Source organism: Apteryx mantelli, chromosome 9 (genome assembly GCF_036417845.1).
Source record: "Apteryx mantelli isolate bAptMan1 chromosome 9, bAptMan1.hap1, whole genome shotgun sequence".
NCBI lineage: Eukaryota > Metazoa > Chordata > Aves > Apterygiformes > Apterygidae > Apteryx > Apteryx mantelli.
Window position 1 is genome coordinate 28,580,275 of NC_089986.1, and position 12,500 is coordinate 28,592,774.

General features: G+C 67.1%; 34 non-coding genes across 34 annotated transcripts in view; all 34 read left to right on the forward strand.

Moving 5' to 3' along the window:
• LOC136992667 (5S ribosomal RNA) overlaps positions 1-9 on the forward strand; it is a 119-nt gene extending 110 nt beyond the window's left edge. The window contains exon 1 of the ribosomal RNA XR_010885103.1: positions 1-9. This exon is cut by the window's left edge and continues 110 nt beyond it. This is a non-coding gene — a ribosomal RNA (5S ribosomal RNA).
• A 256-nt stretch (positions 10-265) lies between these two features.
• On the forward strand, positions 266-384 carry LOC136992771 (5S ribosomal RNA). The gene has a single exon (XR_010885207.1). It is a non-coding gene; the product is annotated as a 5S ribosomal RNA (ribosomal RNA).
• A 255-nt stretch (positions 385-639) lies between these two features.
• LOC136992669 (5S ribosomal RNA) lies at positions 640-758 on the forward strand. Its single transcript, XR_010885105.1, has one exon. It is a non-coding gene; the product is annotated as a 5S ribosomal RNA (ribosomal RNA).
• A 255-nt stretch (positions 759-1,013) lies between these two features.
• On the forward strand, positions 1,014-1,132 carry LOC136992721 (5S ribosomal RNA). The gene has a single exon (XR_010885157.1). It is a non-coding gene; the product is annotated as a 5S ribosomal RNA (ribosomal RNA).
• A 255-nt stretch (positions 1,133-1,387) lies between these two features.
• LOC136992670 (5S ribosomal RNA) lies at positions 1,388-1,506 on the forward strand. The gene has a single exon (XR_010885106.1). It is a non-coding gene; the product is annotated as a 5S ribosomal RNA (ribosomal RNA).
• A 255-nt stretch (positions 1,507-1,761) lies between these two features.
• Positions 1,762-1,880, forward strand: LOC136992671 (5S ribosomal RNA). The gene has a single exon (XR_010885107.1). It is a non-coding gene; the product is annotated as a 5S ribosomal RNA (ribosomal RNA).
• A 255-nt stretch (positions 1,881-2,135) lies between these two features.
• LOC136992672 (5S ribosomal RNA) lies at positions 2,136-2,254 on the forward strand. Its single transcript, XR_010885108.1, has one exon. It is a non-coding gene; the product is annotated as a 5S ribosomal RNA (ribosomal RNA).
• Positions 2,255-2,510: 256 nt separating this feature from the next.
• LOC136992673 (5S ribosomal RNA) lies at positions 2,511-2,629 on the forward strand. The gene has a single exon (XR_010885109.1). It is a non-coding gene; the product is annotated as a 5S ribosomal RNA (ribosomal RNA).
• Positions 2,630-2,884: 255 nt separating this feature from the next.
• LOC136992740 (5S ribosomal RNA) lies at positions 2,885-3,003 on the forward strand. Its single transcript, XR_010885176.1, has one exon. It is a non-coding gene; the product is annotated as a 5S ribosomal RNA (ribosomal RNA).
• Positions 3,004-3,258: 255 nt separating this feature from the next.
• On the forward strand, positions 3,259-3,377 carry LOC136992707 (5S ribosomal RNA). The gene has a single exon (XR_010885143.1). It is a non-coding gene; the product is annotated as a 5S ribosomal RNA (ribosomal RNA).
• Positions 3,378-3,632: 255 nt separating this feature from the next.
• LOC136992772 (5S ribosomal RNA) lies at positions 3,633-3,751 on the forward strand. The gene has a single exon (XR_010885208.1). It is a non-coding gene; the product is annotated as a 5S ribosomal RNA (ribosomal RNA).
• A 255-nt stretch (positions 3,752-4,006) lies between these two features.
• On the forward strand, positions 4,007-4,125 carry LOC136992674 (5S ribosomal RNA). The gene has a single exon (XR_010885110.1). It is a non-coding gene; the product is annotated as a 5S ribosomal RNA (ribosomal RNA).
• A 255-nt stretch (positions 4,126-4,380) lies between these two features.
• On the forward strand, positions 4,381-4,499 carry LOC136992722 (5S ribosomal RNA). The gene has a single exon (XR_010885158.1). It is a non-coding gene; the product is annotated as a 5S ribosomal RNA (ribosomal RNA).
• A 255-nt stretch (positions 4,500-4,754) lies between these two features.
• LOC136992675 (5S ribosomal RNA) lies at positions 4,755-4,873 on the forward strand. The gene has a single exon (XR_010885111.1). It is a non-coding gene; the product is annotated as a 5S ribosomal RNA (ribosomal RNA).
• Positions 4,874-5,129: 256 nt separating this feature from the next.
• LOC136992774 (5S ribosomal RNA) lies at positions 5,130-5,248 on the forward strand. The gene has a single exon (XR_010885210.1). It is a non-coding gene; the product is annotated as a 5S ribosomal RNA (ribosomal RNA).
• Positions 5,249-5,503: 255 nt separating this feature from the next.
• LOC136992676 (5S ribosomal RNA) lies at positions 5,504-5,622 on the forward strand. Its single transcript, XR_010885112.1, has one exon. It is a non-coding gene; the product is annotated as a 5S ribosomal RNA (ribosomal RNA).
• Positions 5,623-5,877: 255 nt separating this feature from the next.
• Positions 5,878-5,996, forward strand: LOC136992724 (5S ribosomal RNA). Its single transcript, XR_010885160.1, has one exon. It is a non-coding gene; the product is annotated as a 5S ribosomal RNA (ribosomal RNA).
• A 255-nt stretch (positions 5,997-6,251) lies between these two features.
• LOC136992677 (5S ribosomal RNA) lies at positions 6,252-6,370 on the forward strand. The gene has a single exon (XR_010885113.1). It is a non-coding gene; the product is annotated as a 5S ribosomal RNA (ribosomal RNA).
• A 256-nt stretch (positions 6,371-6,626) lies between these two features.
• LOC136992678 (5S ribosomal RNA) lies at positions 6,627-6,745 on the forward strand. Its single transcript, XR_010885114.1, has one exon. It is a non-coding gene; the product is annotated as a 5S ribosomal RNA (ribosomal RNA).
• A 255-nt stretch (positions 6,746-7,000) lies between these two features.
• LOC136992714 (5S ribosomal RNA) lies at positions 7,001-7,119 on the forward strand. Its single transcript, XR_010885150.1, has one exon. It is a non-coding gene; the product is annotated as a 5S ribosomal RNA (ribosomal RNA).
• A 255-nt stretch (positions 7,120-7,374) lies between these two features.
• Positions 7,375-7,493, forward strand: LOC136992680 (5S ribosomal RNA). The gene has a single exon (XR_010885116.1). It is a non-coding gene; the product is annotated as a 5S ribosomal RNA (ribosomal RNA).
• A 255-nt stretch (positions 7,494-7,748) lies between these two features.
• Positions 7,749-7,867, forward strand: LOC136992741 (5S ribosomal RNA). Its single transcript, XR_010885177.1, has one exon. It is a non-coding gene; the product is annotated as a 5S ribosomal RNA (ribosomal RNA).
• A 255-nt stretch (positions 7,868-8,122) lies between these two features.
• On the forward strand, positions 8,123-8,241 carry LOC136992681 (5S ribosomal RNA). Its single transcript, XR_010885117.1, has one exon. It is a non-coding gene; the product is annotated as a 5S ribosomal RNA (ribosomal RNA).
• A 255-nt stretch (positions 8,242-8,496) lies between these two features.
• On the forward strand, positions 8,497-8,615 carry LOC136992725 (5S ribosomal RNA). Its single transcript, XR_010885161.1, has one exon. It is a non-coding gene; the product is annotated as a 5S ribosomal RNA (ribosomal RNA).
• Positions 8,616-8,870: 255 nt separating this feature from the next.
• LOC136992682 (5S ribosomal RNA) lies at positions 8,871-8,989 on the forward strand. The gene has a single exon (XR_010885118.1). It is a non-coding gene; the product is annotated as a 5S ribosomal RNA (ribosomal RNA).
• Positions 8,990-9,244: 255 nt separating this feature from the next.
• On the forward strand, positions 9,245-9,363 carry LOC136992683 (5S ribosomal RNA). The gene has a single exon (XR_010885119.1). It is a non-coding gene; the product is annotated as a 5S ribosomal RNA (ribosomal RNA).
• Positions 9,364-9,618: 255 nt separating this feature from the next.
• On the forward strand, positions 9,619-9,737 carry LOC136992715 (5S ribosomal RNA). Its single transcript, XR_010885151.1, has one exon. It is a non-coding gene; the product is annotated as a 5S ribosomal RNA (ribosomal RNA).
• A 255-nt stretch (positions 9,738-9,992) lies between these two features.
• Positions 9,993-10,111, forward strand: LOC136992684 (5S ribosomal RNA). Its single transcript, XR_010885120.1, has one exon. It is a non-coding gene; the product is annotated as a 5S ribosomal RNA (ribosomal RNA).
• A 255-nt stretch (positions 10,112-10,366) lies between these two features.
• LOC136992742 (5S ribosomal RNA) lies at positions 10,367-10,485 on the forward strand. The gene has a single exon (XR_010885178.1). It is a non-coding gene; the product is annotated as a 5S ribosomal RNA (ribosomal RNA).
• A 255-nt stretch (positions 10,486-10,740) lies between these two features.
• On the forward strand, positions 10,741-10,859 carry LOC136992685 (5S ribosomal RNA). The gene has a single exon (XR_010885121.1). It is a non-coding gene; the product is annotated as a 5S ribosomal RNA (ribosomal RNA).
• A 256-nt stretch (positions 10,860-11,115) lies between these two features.
• LOC136992743 (5S ribosomal RNA) lies at positions 11,116-11,234 on the forward strand. The gene has a single exon (XR_010885179.1). It is a non-coding gene; the product is annotated as a 5S ribosomal RNA (ribosomal RNA).
• A 256-nt stretch (positions 11,235-11,490) lies between these two features.
• Positions 11,491-11,609, forward strand: LOC136992686 (5S ribosomal RNA). Its single transcript, XR_010885122.1, has one exon. It is a non-coding gene; the product is annotated as a 5S ribosomal RNA (ribosomal RNA).
• Positions 11,610-11,864: 255 nt separating this feature from the next.
• On the forward strand, positions 11,865-11,983 carry LOC136992687 (5S ribosomal RNA). The gene has a single exon (XR_010885123.1). It is a non-coding gene; the product is annotated as a 5S ribosomal RNA (ribosomal RNA).
• Positions 11,984-12,238: 255 nt separating this feature from the next.
• On the forward strand, positions 12,239-12,357 carry LOC136992744 (5S ribosomal RNA). Its single transcript, XR_010885180.1, has one exon. It is a non-coding gene; the product is annotated as a 5S ribosomal RNA (ribosomal RNA).
• The last annotated feature ends 143 nt before the right edge of the window (positions 12,358-12,500 follow it).

The following is a 12,500-nucleotide window of genomic DNA, read 5'->3' on the forward strand; positions in this document are numbered from 1 at the left end:
CTGTAGGCTTTTGCGTTTGGCTGTGGCGGGATGGTCGTTTTGCGGGGGTGCGGTGCGTCAGGCTGTGTGCGGGGGGTGTTGTCGGAGGCGGGAGGTGTTGTGGAGGGGGGCAGTGTTGCGCGAGCAGGGTGCTTGCGTGTGTTGTCGGAGGGCGCCGTGCGCGGGGGGTGTTGGGAGAGGGTGCGTGTGAGGGGCGCGGGGTGTTGCGTGGGGGCGTGAGCGTGCGCGGGGTGTTGTGAAGGGGGCGGCTGTGGGTGGGGGTGTTGCCTACGGCCATACCACCCTGAGAACGCCCGATCTCGTCTGATCTCGGAAGCTAAGCAGGGTCGGGCCCGGTTAGTACTTGGATGGGAGACCGCCCGGGAATACCGGGTGCGGCAGGCTTTTGCGTTTGGCTGTGGCGGGGTGGTCGTTTTGCGGGGGTGCGGTGCGTCAGGCTGTGTGCGGGGGGTGTTGTCGGAGGCGGGAGGTGTTGTGGAGGGGGGCAGTGTTGCGCGAGCAGGGTGCTTGCGTGTGTTGTCGGAGGGCGCCGTGCGCGGGGGGTGTTGGGAGAGGGTGCGTGTGAGGGGCGCGGGGTGTTGCGTGGGGCGTGAGCATGCGCGGGGTGTTGTGAAGGGGGCGGCTGTGGGTGGGGGTGTTGCCTACGGCCATACCACCCTGAGAACGCCCGATCTCGTCTGATCTCGGAAGCTAAGCAGGGTCGGGCCCGGTTAGTACTTGGATGGGAGACCGCCTGGGAATACCGGGTGCTGTAGGCTTTTGCGTTTGGCTGTGGCGGGGTGGTCGTTTTGCGGGGGTGCGGTGCGTCAGGCTGTGTGCAGGGGGTGTTGTCGGAGGCGGGAGGTGTTGTGGAGGGGGGCAGTGTTGCGCGAGCAGGGTGCTTGCGTGTGTTGTCGGAGGGCGCCGTGCGCGGGGGGTGTTGGGAGAGGGTGCGTGTGAGGGGCGCGGGGTGTTGCGTGGGGTGTGAGCGCGCGCGGGGTGTTGTGAAGGGGGCGGCTGTGGGTGGGGGTGTTGCCTACGGCCATACCACCCTGAGAACGCCCGATCTCGTCTGATCTCGGAAGCTAAGCAGGGTCGGGCCCAGTTAGTACTTGGATGGGAGACCGCCTGGGAATACCGGGTGCTGTAGGCTTTTGCGTTTGGCTGTGGCGGGGTGGTCGTTTTGCGGGGGTGCGGTGCGTCAGGCTGTGTGCAGGGGGTGTTGTCGGAGGCGGGAGGTGTTGTGGAGGGGGGCAGTGTTGCGCGAGCAGGGTGCTTGCGTGTGTTGTCGGAGGGCGCCGTGCGCGGGGGGTGTTGGGAGAGGGTGCGTGTGAGGGGCGCGGGGTGTTGCGTGGGGCGTGAGCATGCGCGGGGTGTTGTGAAGGGGGCGGCTGTGGGTGGGGGTGTTGCCTACGGCCATACCACCCTGAGAACGCCCGATCTCGTCTGATCTCGGAAGCTAAGCAGGGTCGGGCCCGGTTAGTACTTGGATGGGAGACCGCCTGGGAATACCGGGTGCTGTAGGCTTTTGCGTTTGGCTGTGGCGGGGTGGTCGTTTTGCGGGGGTGCGGTGCGTCAGGCTGTGTGCAGGGGGTGTTGTCGGAGGCGGGAGGTGTTGTGGAGGGGGGCAGTGTTGCGCGAGCAGGGTGCTTGCGTGTGTTGTCGGAGGGCGCCGTGCGCGGGGGGTGTTGGGAGAGGGTGCGTGTGAGGGGCGCGGGGTGTTGCGTGGGGCGTGAGCATGCGCGGGGTGTTGTGAAGGGGGTGGCTGTGGGTGGGGGTGTTGCCTACGGCCATACCACCCTGAGAACGCCCGATCTCGTCTGATCTCGGAAGCTAAGCAGGGTCGGGCCCGGTTAGTACTTGGATGGGAGACCGCCTGGGAATACCGGGTGCTGTAGGCTTTTGCGTTTGGCTGTGGCGGGGTGGTCGTTTTGCGGGGGTGCGGTGCGTCAGGCTGTGTGCGGGGGGTGTTGTCGGAGGCGGGAGGTGTTGTGGAGGGGGGCAGTGTTGCGCGAGCAGGGTGCTTGCGTGTGTTGTCGGAGGGCGCCGTGCGCGGGGGGTGTTGGGAGAGGGTGCGTGTGAGGGGCGCGGGGTGTTGCGTGGGGTGTGAGCGCGCGCGGGGTGTTGTGAAGGGGGCGGCTGTGGGTGGGGGTGTTGCCTACGGCCATACCACCCTGAGAACGCCCGATCTCGTCTGATCTCGGAAGCTAAGCAGGGTCGGGCCCGGTTAGTACTTGGATGGGAGACCGCCTGGGAATACCGGGTGCTGTAGGCTTTTGCGTTTGGCTGTGGCGGGGTGGTCGTTTTGCGGGGGTGCGGTGCGTCAGGCTGTGTGCGGGGGGTGTTGTCGGAGGCGGGAGGTGTTGTGGAGGGGGGGCAGTGTTGCGCGAGCAGGGTGCTTGCGTGTGTTGTCGGAGGGCGCCGTGCGCGGGGGGTGTTGGGAGAGGGTGCGTGTGAGGGGCGCGGGGTGTTGCGTGGGGTGTGAGCGCGCGCGGGGTGTTGTGAAGGGGGCGGCTGTGGGTGGGGGTGTTGCCTACGGCCATACCACCCTGAGAACGCCCGATCTCGTCTGATCTCGGAAGCTAAGCAGGGTCGGGCCCGGTTAGTACTTGGATGGGAGACCGCCTGGGAATACCGGGTGCTGTAGGCTTTTGCGTTTGGCTGTGGCGGGGTGGTCGTTTTGCGGGGGTGCGGTGCGTCAGGCTGTGTGCAGGGGGTGTTGTCGGAGGCGGGAGGTGTTGTGGAGGGGGGCAGTGTTGCGCGAGCAGGGTGCTTGCGTGTGTTGTCGGAGGGCGCCGTGCGCGGGGGGTGTTGGGAGAGGGTGCGTGTGAGGGGCGCGGGGTGTTGCGTGGGGCGTGAGCATGCGCGGGGTGTTGTGAAGGGGGCGGCTGTGGGTGGGGGTGTTGCCTACGGCCATACCACCCTGAGAACGCCCGATCTCGTCTGATCTCGGCTGCTAAGCAGGGTCGGGCCCGGTTAGTACTTGGATGGGAGACCGCCTGGGAATACCGGGTGCTGTAGGCTTTTGCATTTGGCTGTGGCGGGGTGGTCGTTTTGCGGGGGTGCGGTGCGTCAGGCTGTGTGCGGGGGGTGTTGTCGGAGGCGGGAGGTGTTGTGGAGGGGGGCAGTGTTGCGCGAGCAGGGTGCTTGCGTGTGTTGTCGGAGGGCACCGTGCGCGGGGGGTGTTGGGAGAGGGTGCGTGTGAGGGGCGCGGGGTGTTGCGTGGGGCGTGAGCATGCGCGGGGTGTTGTGAAGGGGGCGGCTGTGGGTGGGGGTGTTGCCTACGGCCATACCACCCTGAGAACGCCCGATCTCGTCTGATCTCGGAAGCTAAGCAGGGTCGGGCCCGGTTAGTACTTGGATGGGAGACCGCCCGGGAATACCGGGTGCTGTAGGCTTTTGCGTTTGGCTGTGGCGGGGTGGTCGTTTTGCGGGGGTGCGGTGCGTCAGGCTGTGTGCGGGGGGTGTTGCTGGAGGCGGGAGGTGTTGTGGAGGGGGTCAGTGTTGCGCGAGCAGGGTGCTTGCGTGTGTTGTCGGAGGGCGCCGTGCGCGGGGGGTGTTGGGAGAGGGTGCGTGTGAGGGGCGCGGGGTGTTGCGTGGGGCCTGAGCGTGCGCGGGGCGTTGTGAAGGGGGCGGCTGTGGGTGGGGGTGTTGCCTACGGCCATACCACCCTGAGAACGCCCGATCTCGTCTGATCTCGGAAGCTAAGCAGGGTCGGGCCCGGTTAGTACTTGGATGGGAGACCGCCCGGGAATACCGGGTGCGGCAGGCTTTTGCGTTTGGCTGTGGCGGGGTGGTCGTTTTGCGGGGGTGCGGTGCGTCAGGCTGTGTGCGGGGGGTGTTGCTGGAGGCGGGAGGTGTTGTGGAGGGGGGCAGTGTTGCGCGAGCAGGGTGCTTGCGTGTGTTGTCGGAGGGCGCCGTGCGCGGGGGGTGTTGGGAGAGGGTGCGTGTGAGGGGCGCGGGGTGTTGCGTGGGGTGTGAGCGCGCGCGGGGCGTTGTGAAGGGGGCGGCTGTGGGTGGGGGTGTTGCCTACGGCCATACCACCCTGAGAACGCCCGATCTCGTCTGATCTCGGAAGCTAAGCAGGGTCGGGCCCGGTTAGTACTTGGATGGGAGACCGCCTGGGAATACCGGGTGCTGTAGGCTTTTGCGTTTGGCTGTGGCGGGGTGGTCGTTTTGCGGGGGTGCGGTGCGTCAGGCTGTGTGCGGGGGGTGTTGCTGGAGGCGGGAGGTGTTGTGGAGGGGGGCAGTGTTGCGCGAGCAGGGTGCTTGCGTGTGTTGTCGGAGGGCGCCGTGCGCGGGGGGTGTTGGGAGAGGGTGCGTGTGAGGGGCGCGGGGTGTTGCGTGGGGTGTGAGCGCGCGCGGGGTGTTGTGAAGGGGGCGGCTGTGGGTGGGGGTGTTGCCTACGGCCATACCACCCTGAGAACGCCCGATCTCGTCTGATCTCGGAAGCTAAGCAGGGTCGGGCCCAGTTAGTACTTGGATGGGAGACCGCCTGGGAATACCGGGTGCTGTAGGCTTTTGCATTTGGCTGTGGCGGGGTGGTCGTTTTGCGGGGGTGCGGTGCGTCAGGCTGTGTGCGGGGGGTGTTGTCGGAGGCGGGAGGTGTTGTGGAGGGGGGCAGTGTTGCGCGAGCAGGGTGCTTGCGTGTGTTGTCGGAGGGCGCCGTGCGCGGGGGGTGTTGGGAGAGGGTGCGTGTGAGGGGCGCGGGGTGTTGCGTGGGGCGTGAGCATGCGCGGGGTGTTGTGAAGGGGGCGGCTGTGGGTGGGGGTGTTGCCTACGGCCATACCACCCTGAGAACGCCCGATCTCGTCTGATCTCGGAAGCTAAGCAGGGTCGGGCCCGGTTAGTACTTGGATGGGAGACCGCCTGGGAATACCGGGTGCTGTAGGCTTTTGCGTTTGGCTGTGGCGGGATGGTCGTTTTGCGGGGGTGCGGTGCGTCAGGCTGTGTGCGGGGGGTGTTGTCGGAGGCGGGAGGTGTTGTGGAGGGGGGCAGTGTTGCGCGAGCAGGGTGCTTGCGTGTGTTGTCGGAGGGCGCCGTGCGCGGGGGGTGTTGGGAGAGGGTGCGTGTGAGGGGCGCGGGGTGTTGCGTGGGGGCGTGAGCGTGCGCGGGGTGTTGTGAAGGGGGCGGCTGTGGGTGGGGGTGTTGCCTACGGCCATACCACCCTGAGAACGCCCGATCTCGTCTGATCTCGGAAGCTAAGCAGGGTCGGGCCCGGTTAGTACTTGGATGGGAGACCGCCCGGGAATACCGGGTGCGGCAGGCTTTTGCGTTTGGCTGTGGCGGGGTGGTCGTTTTGCGGGGGTGCGGTGCGTCAGGCTGTGTGCGGGGGGTGTTGTCGGAGGCGGGAGGTGTTGTGGAGGGGGGCAGTGTTGCGCGAGCAGGGTGCTTGCGTGTGTTGTCGGAGGGCGCCGTGCGCGGGGGGTGTTGGGAGAGGGTGCGTGTGAGGGGCGCGGGGTGTTGCGTGGGGCGTGAGCATGCGCGGGGTGTTGTGAAGGGGGCGGCTGTGGGTGGGGGTGTTGCCTACGGCCATACCACCCTGAGAACGCCCGATCTCGTCTGATCTCGGAAGCTAAGCAGGGTCGGGCCCGGTTAGTACTTGGATGGGAGACCGCCTGGGAATACCGGGTGCTGTAGGCTTTTGCGTTTGGCTGTGGCGGGGTGGTCGTTTTGCGGGGGTGCGGTGCGTCAGGCTGTGTGCAGGGGGTGTTGTCGGAGGCGGGAGGTGTTGTGGAGGGGGGCAGTGTTGCGCGAGCAGGGTGCTTGCGTGTGTTGTCGGAGGGCGCCGTGCGCGGGGGGTGTTGGGAGAGGGTGCGTGTGAGGGGCGCGGGGTGTTGCGTGGGGTGTGAGCGCGCGCGGGGTGTTGTGAAGGGGGCGGCTGTGGGTGGGGGTGTTGCCTACGGCCATACCACCCTGAGAACGCCCGATCTCGTCTGATCTCGGAAGCTAAGCAGGGTCGGGCCCAGTTAGTACTTGGATGGGAGACCGCCTGGGAATACCGGGTGCTGTAGGCTTTTGCATTTGGCTGTGGCGGGGTGGTCGTTTTGCGGGGGTGCGGTGCGTCAGGCTGTGTGCGGGGGGTGTTGTCGGAGGCGGGAGGTGTTGTGGAGGGGGGCAGTGTTGCGCGAGCAGGGTGCTTGCGTGTGTTGTCGGAGGGCGCCGTGCGCGGGGGGTGTTGGGAGAGGGTGCGTGTGAGGGGCGCGGGGTGTTGCGTGGGGCGTGAGCATGCGCGGGGTGTTGTGAAGGGGGCGGCTGTGGGTGGGGGTGTTGCCTACGGCCATACCACCCTGAGAACGCCCGATCTCGTCTGATCTCGGAAGCTAAGCAGGGTCGGGCCCGGTTAGTACTTGGATGGGAGACCGCCTGGGAATACCGGGTGCTGTAGGCTTTTGCGTTTGGCTGTGGCGGGATGGTCGTTTTGCGGGGGTGCGGTGCGTCAGGCTGTGTGCGGGGGGTGTTGTCGGAGGCGGGAGGTGTTGTGGAGGGGGGCAGTGTTGCGCGAGCAGGGTGCTTGCGTGTGTTGTCGGAGGGCGCCGTGCGCGGGGGGTGTTGGGAGAGGGTGCGTGTGAGGGGCGCGGGGTGTTGCGTGGGGCGTGAGCATGCGCGGGGTGTTGTGAAGGGGGGCGGCTGTGGGTGGGGGTGTTGCCTACGGCCATACCACCCTGAGAACGCCCGATCTCGTCTGATCTCGGAAGCTAAGCAGGGTCGGGCCCGGTTAGTACTTGGATGGGAGACCGCCTGGGAATACCGGGTGCTGTAGGCTTTTGCGTTTGGCTGTGGCGGGGTGGTCGTTTTGCGGGGGTGCGGTGCGTCAGGCTGTGTGCAGGGGGTGTTGTCGGAGGCGGGAGGTGTTGTGGAGGGGGGCAGTGTTGCGCGAGCAGGGTGCTTGCGTGTGTTGTCGGAGGGCGCCGTGCGCGGGGGGTGTTGGGAGAGGGTGCGTGTGAGGGGCGCGGGGTGTTGCGTGGGGCGTGAGCATGCGCGGGGTGTTGTGAAGGGGGTGGCTGTGGGTGGGGGTGTTGCCTACGGCCATACCACCCTGAGAACGCCTGATCTCGTCTGATCTCGGAAGCTAAGCAGGGTCGGGCCCGGTTAGTACTTGGATGGGAGACCGCCTGGGAATACCGGGTGCTGTAGGCTTTTGCGTTTGGCTGTGGCGGGGTGGTCGTTTTGCGGGGGTGCGGTGCGTCAGGCTGTGTGCGGGGGGTGTTGTCGGAGGCGGGAGGTGTTGTGGAGGGGGGCAGTGTTGCGCAAGCAGGGTGCTTGTGTGTGTTGTCGGAGGGCGCCGTGCGCGGGGGGTGTTGGGAGAGGGTACGTGTGAGGGGCGCGGGGTGTTGCGTGGGGCCTGAGCGTGCGCGGGGTGTTGTGAAGGGGGCGGCTGTGGGTGGGGGTGTTGCCTACGGCCATACCACCCTGAGAACGCCCGATCTCGTCTGATCTCGGAAGCTAAGCAGGGTCGGGCCCGGTTAGTACTTGGATGGGAGACCGCCTGGGAATACCGGGTGCTGTAGGCTTTTGCGTTTGGCTGTGGCGGGGTGGTCGTTTTGCGGGGGTGCGGTGCGTCAGGCTGTGTGCGGGGGGTGTTGTCGGAGGCGGGAGGTGTTGTGGAGGGGGGCAGTGTTGCGCGAGCAGGGTGCTTGCGTGTGTTGTCGGAGGGCGCCGTGCGCGGGGGGTGTTGGGAGAGGATGCGTGTGAGGGGCGCGGGGTGTTGCGTGGGGCCTGAGCGTGCGCGGGGTGTTGTGAAGGGGGCGGCTGTGGGTGGGGGTGTTGCCTACGGCCATACCACCCTGAGAACGCCCGATCTCGTCTGATCTCGGCTGCTAAGCAGGGTCGGGCCCGGTTAGTACTTGGATGGGAGACCGCCTGGGAATACCGGGTGCTGTAGGCTTTTGCGTTTGGCTGTGGCGGGGTGGTCGTTTTGCGGGGGTGCGGTGCGTCAGGCTGTGTGCGGGGGGTGTTGTCGGAGGCGGGAGGTGTTGTGGAGGGGGGCAGTGTTGCGCGAGCAGGGTGCTTGCGTGTGTTGTCGGAGGGCGCCGTGTGCGGGGGGTGTTGGGAGAGGGTGCGTGTGAGGGGCGCGGGGTGTTGCGTGGGGCGTGAGCGTGCGCGGGGTGTTGTGAAGGGGGCGGCTGTGGGTGGGGGTGTTGCCTACGGCCATACCACCCTGAGAACGCCCGATCTCGTCTGATCTCGGAAGCTAAGCAGGGTCGGGCCCGGTTAGTACTTGGATGGGAGACCGCCTGGGAATACCGGGTGCTGTAGGCTTTTGCGTTTGGCTGTGGCGGGGTGGTCGTTTTGCGGGGGTGCGGTGCGTCAGGCTGTGTGCAGGGGGTGTTGTCGGAGGCGGGAGGTGTTGTGGAGGGGGGCAGTGTTGCGCGAGCAGGGTGCTTGCGTGTGTTGTCGGAGGGCGCCGTGCGCGGGGGGTGTTGGGAGAGGGTGCGTGTGAGGGGCGCGGGGTGTTGCGTGGGGTGTGAGCGCGCGCGGGGTGTTGTGAAGGGGGCGGCTGTGGGTGGGGGTGTTGCCTACGGCCATACCACCCTGAGAACGCCCGATCTCGTCTGATCTCGGAAGCTAAGCAGGGTCGGGCCCAGTTAGTACTTGGATGGGAGACCGCCTGGGAATACCGGGTGCTGTAGGCTTTTGCATTTGGCTGTGGCGGGGTGGTCGTTTTGCGGGGGTGCGGTGCGTCAGGCTGTGTGCGGGGGGTGTTGTCGGAGGCGGGAGGTGTTGTGGAGGGGGGCAGTGTTGCGCGAGCAGGGTGCTTGCGTGTGTTGTCGGAGGGCGCCGTGCGCGGGGGGTGTTGGGAGAGGGTGCGTGTGAGGGGCGCGGGGTGTTGCGTGGGGCGTGAGCATGCGCGGGGTGTTGTGAAGGGGGCGGCTGTGGGTGGGGGTGTTGCCTACGGCCATACCACCCTGAGAACGCCCGATCTCGTCTGATCTCGGAAGCTAAGCAGGGTCGGGCCCGGTTAGTACTTGGATGGGAGACCGCCTGGGAATACCGGGTGCTGTAGGCTTTTGCGTTTGGCTGTGGCGGGATGGTCGTTTTGCGGGGGTGCGGTGCGTCAGGCTGTGTGCGGGGGGTGTTGTCGGAGGCGGGAGGTGTTGTGGAGGGGGGCAGTGTTGCGCGAGCAGGGTGCTTGCGTGTGTTGTCGGAGGGCGCCGTGCGCGGGGGGTGTTGGGAGAGGGTGCGTGTGAGGGGCGCGGGGTGTTGCGTGGGGCGTGAGCATGCGCGGGGTGTTGTGAAGGGGGCGGCTGTGGGTGGGGGTGTTGCCTACGGCCATACCACCCTGAGAACGCCCGATCTCGTCTGATCTCGGAAGCTAAGCAGGGTCGGGCCCGGTTAGTACTTGGATGGGAGACCGCCTGGGAATACCGGGTGCTGTAGGCTTTTGCGTTTGGCTGTGGCGGGGTGGTCGTTTTGCGGGGGTGCGGTGCGTCAGGCTGTGTGCAGGGGGTGTTGTCGGAGGCGGGAGGTGTTGTGGAGGGGGGCAGTGTTGCGCGAGCAGGGTGCTTGCGTGTGTTGTCGGAGGGCGCCGTGCGCGGGGGGTGTTGGGAGAGGGTGCGTGTGAGGGGCGCGGGGTGTTGCGTGGGGCGTGAGCATGCGCGGGGTGTTGTGAAGGGGGTGGCTGTGGGTGGGGGTGTTGCCTACGGCCATACCACCCTGAGAACGCCTGATCTCGTCTGATCTCGGAAGCTAAGCAGGGTCGGGCCCGGTTAGTACTTGGATGGGAGACCGCCTGGGAATACCGGGTGCTGTAGGCTTTTGCGTTTGGCTGTGGCGGGGTGGTCGTTTTGCGGGGGTGCGGTGCGTCAGGCTGTGTGCGGGGGGTGTTGTCGGAGGCGGGAGGTGTTGTGGAGGGGGGCAGTGTTGCGCAAGCAGGGTGCTTGTGTGTGTTGTCGGAGGGCGCCGTGCGCGGGGGGTGTTGGGAGAGGGTACGTGTGAGGGGCGCGGGGTGTTGCGTGGGGCCTGAGCGTGCGCGGGGTGTTGTGAAGGGGGCGGCTGTGGGTGGGGGTGTTGCCTACGGCCATACCACCCTGAGAACGCCCGATCTCGTCTGATCTCGGAAGCTAAGCAGGGTCGGGCCCGGTTAGTACTTGGATGGGAGACCGCCTGGGAATACCGGGTGCTGTAGGCTTTTGCGTTTGGCTGTGGCGGGGTGGTCGTTTTGCGGGGGTGCGGTGCGTCAGGCTGTGTGCGGGGGGTGTTGTCGGAGGCGGGAGGTGTTGTGGAGGGGGGCAGTGTTGCGCGAGCAGGGTGCTTGCGTGTGTTGTCGGAGGGCGCCGTGCGCGGGGGGTGTTGGGAGAGGATGCGTGTGAGGGGCGCGGGGTGTTGCGTGGGGCCTGAGCGTGCGCGGGGTGTTGTGAAGGGGGCGGCTGTGGGTGGGGGTGTTGCCTACGGCCATACCACCCTGAGAACGCCCGATCTCGTCTGATCTCGGCTGCTAAGCAGGGTCGGGCCCGGTTAGTACTTGGATGGGAGACCGCCTGGGAATACCGGGTGCTGTAGGCTTTTGCGTTTGGCTGTGGCGGGGTGGTCGTTTTGCGGGGGTGCGGTGCGTCAGGCTGTGTGCGGGGGGTGTTGTCGGAGGCGGGAGGTGTTGTGGAGGGGGGCAGTGTTGCGCGAGCAGGGTGCTTGCGTGTGTTGTCGGAGGGCGCCGTGTGCGGGGGGTGTTGGGAGAGGGTGCGTGTGAGGGGCGCGGGGTGTTGCGTGGGGCGTGAGCGTGCGCGGGGTGTTGTGAAGGGGGCGGCTGTGGGTGGGGGTGTTGCCTACGGCCATACCACCCTGAGAACGCCCGATCTCGTCTGATCTCGGAAGCTAAGCAGGGTCGGGCCCGGTTAGTACTTGGATGGGAGACCGCCTGGGAATACCGGGTGCTGTAGGCTTTTGCGTTTGGCTGTGGCGGGGTGGTCGTTTTGCGGGGGTGCGGTGCGTCAGGCTGTGTGCAGGGGGTGTTGTCGGAGGCGGGAGGTGTTGTGGAGGGGGGCAGTGTTGCGCGAGCAGGGTGCTTGCGTGTGTTGTCGGAGGGCGCTGTGTGCGGGGGGTGTTGGGAGAGGGTGCGTGTGAGGGGCGCGGGGTGTTGCGTGGGGGCGTGAGCGTGCGCGGGGTGTTGTGAAGGGGGCGGCTGTGGGTGGGGGTGTTGCCTACGGCCATACCACCCTGAGAACGCCCGATCTCGTCTGATCTCGGCTGCTAAGCAGGGTCGGGCCCGGTTAGTACTTGGATGGGAGACCGCCTGGGAATACCGGGTGCTGTAGGCTTTTGCGTTTGGCTGTGGCGGGGTGGTCGTTTTGCGGGGGTGCGGTGCGTCAGGCTGTGTGCGGGGGGTGTTGCTGGAGGCGGGAGGTGTTGTGGAGGGGGGCAGTGTTGCGCGAGCAGGGTGCTTGCGTGTGTTGTCGGAGGGCGCCGTGCGCGGGGGGTGTTGGGAGAGGGTGCGTGTGAGGGGCGCGGGGTGTTGCGTGGGGGCGTGAGCGTGCGCGGGGTGTTGTGAAGGGGGCGGCTGTGGGTGGGGGTGTTGCCTACGGCCATACCACCCTGAGAACGCCCGATCTCGTCTGATCTCGGAAGCTAAGCAGGGTCGGGCCCGGTTAGTACTTGGATGGGAGACCGCCTGGGAATACCGGGTGCTGTAGGCTTTTGCGTTTGGCTGTGGCGGGGTGGTCGTTTTGCGGGGGTGCGGTGCGTCAGGCTGTGTGCGGGGGGTGTTGTCGGAGGCGGGAGGTGTTGTGGAGGGGGGCAGTGTTGCGCGAGCAGGGTGCTTGCGTGTGTTGTCGGAGGGCGCCGTGCGCGGGGGGTGTTGGGAGAGGGTGCGTGTGAGGGGTGCGGGGTGTTGCGTGGGGTGTGAGCGCGCGCGGGGTGTTGTGAAGGGGGCGGCTGTGGGTGGGGGTGTTGCCTACGGCCATACCACCCTGAGAACGCCCGATCTCGTCTGATCTCGGAAGCTAAGCAGGGTCGGGCCCGGTTAGTACTTGGATGGGAGACCGCCTGGGAATACCGGGTGCTGTAGGCTTTTGCGTTTGGCTGTGGCGGGGTGGTCGTTTTGCGGGGGTGCGGTGCGTCAGGCTGTGTGCGGGGGGTGTTGTCGGAGGCGGGAGGTGTTGTGGAGGGGGGCAGTGTTGCGCGAGCAGGGTGCTTGCGTGTGTTGTCGGAGGGCGCCGTGCGCGGGGGGTGTTGGGAGAGGGTGCGTGTGAGGGGCGCGGGGTGTTGCGTGGGGCCTGAGCGTGCGCGGGGTGTTGTGAAGGGGGCGGCTGTGGGTGGGGGTGTTGCCTACGGCCATACCACCCTGAGAACGCCCGATCTCGTCTGATCTCGGCTGCTAAGCAGGGTCGGGCCCGGTTAGTACTTGGATGGGAGACCGCCTGGGAATACCGGGTGCTGTAGGCTTTTGCATTTGGCTGTGGCGGGGTGGTCGTTTTGCGGGGGTGCGGTGCGTCAGGCTGTGTGCGGGGGGTGTTGTCGGAGGCGGGAGGTGTTGTGGAGGGGGGCAGTGTTGCGCGAGCAGGGTGCTTGCGTGTGTTGTCGGAGGG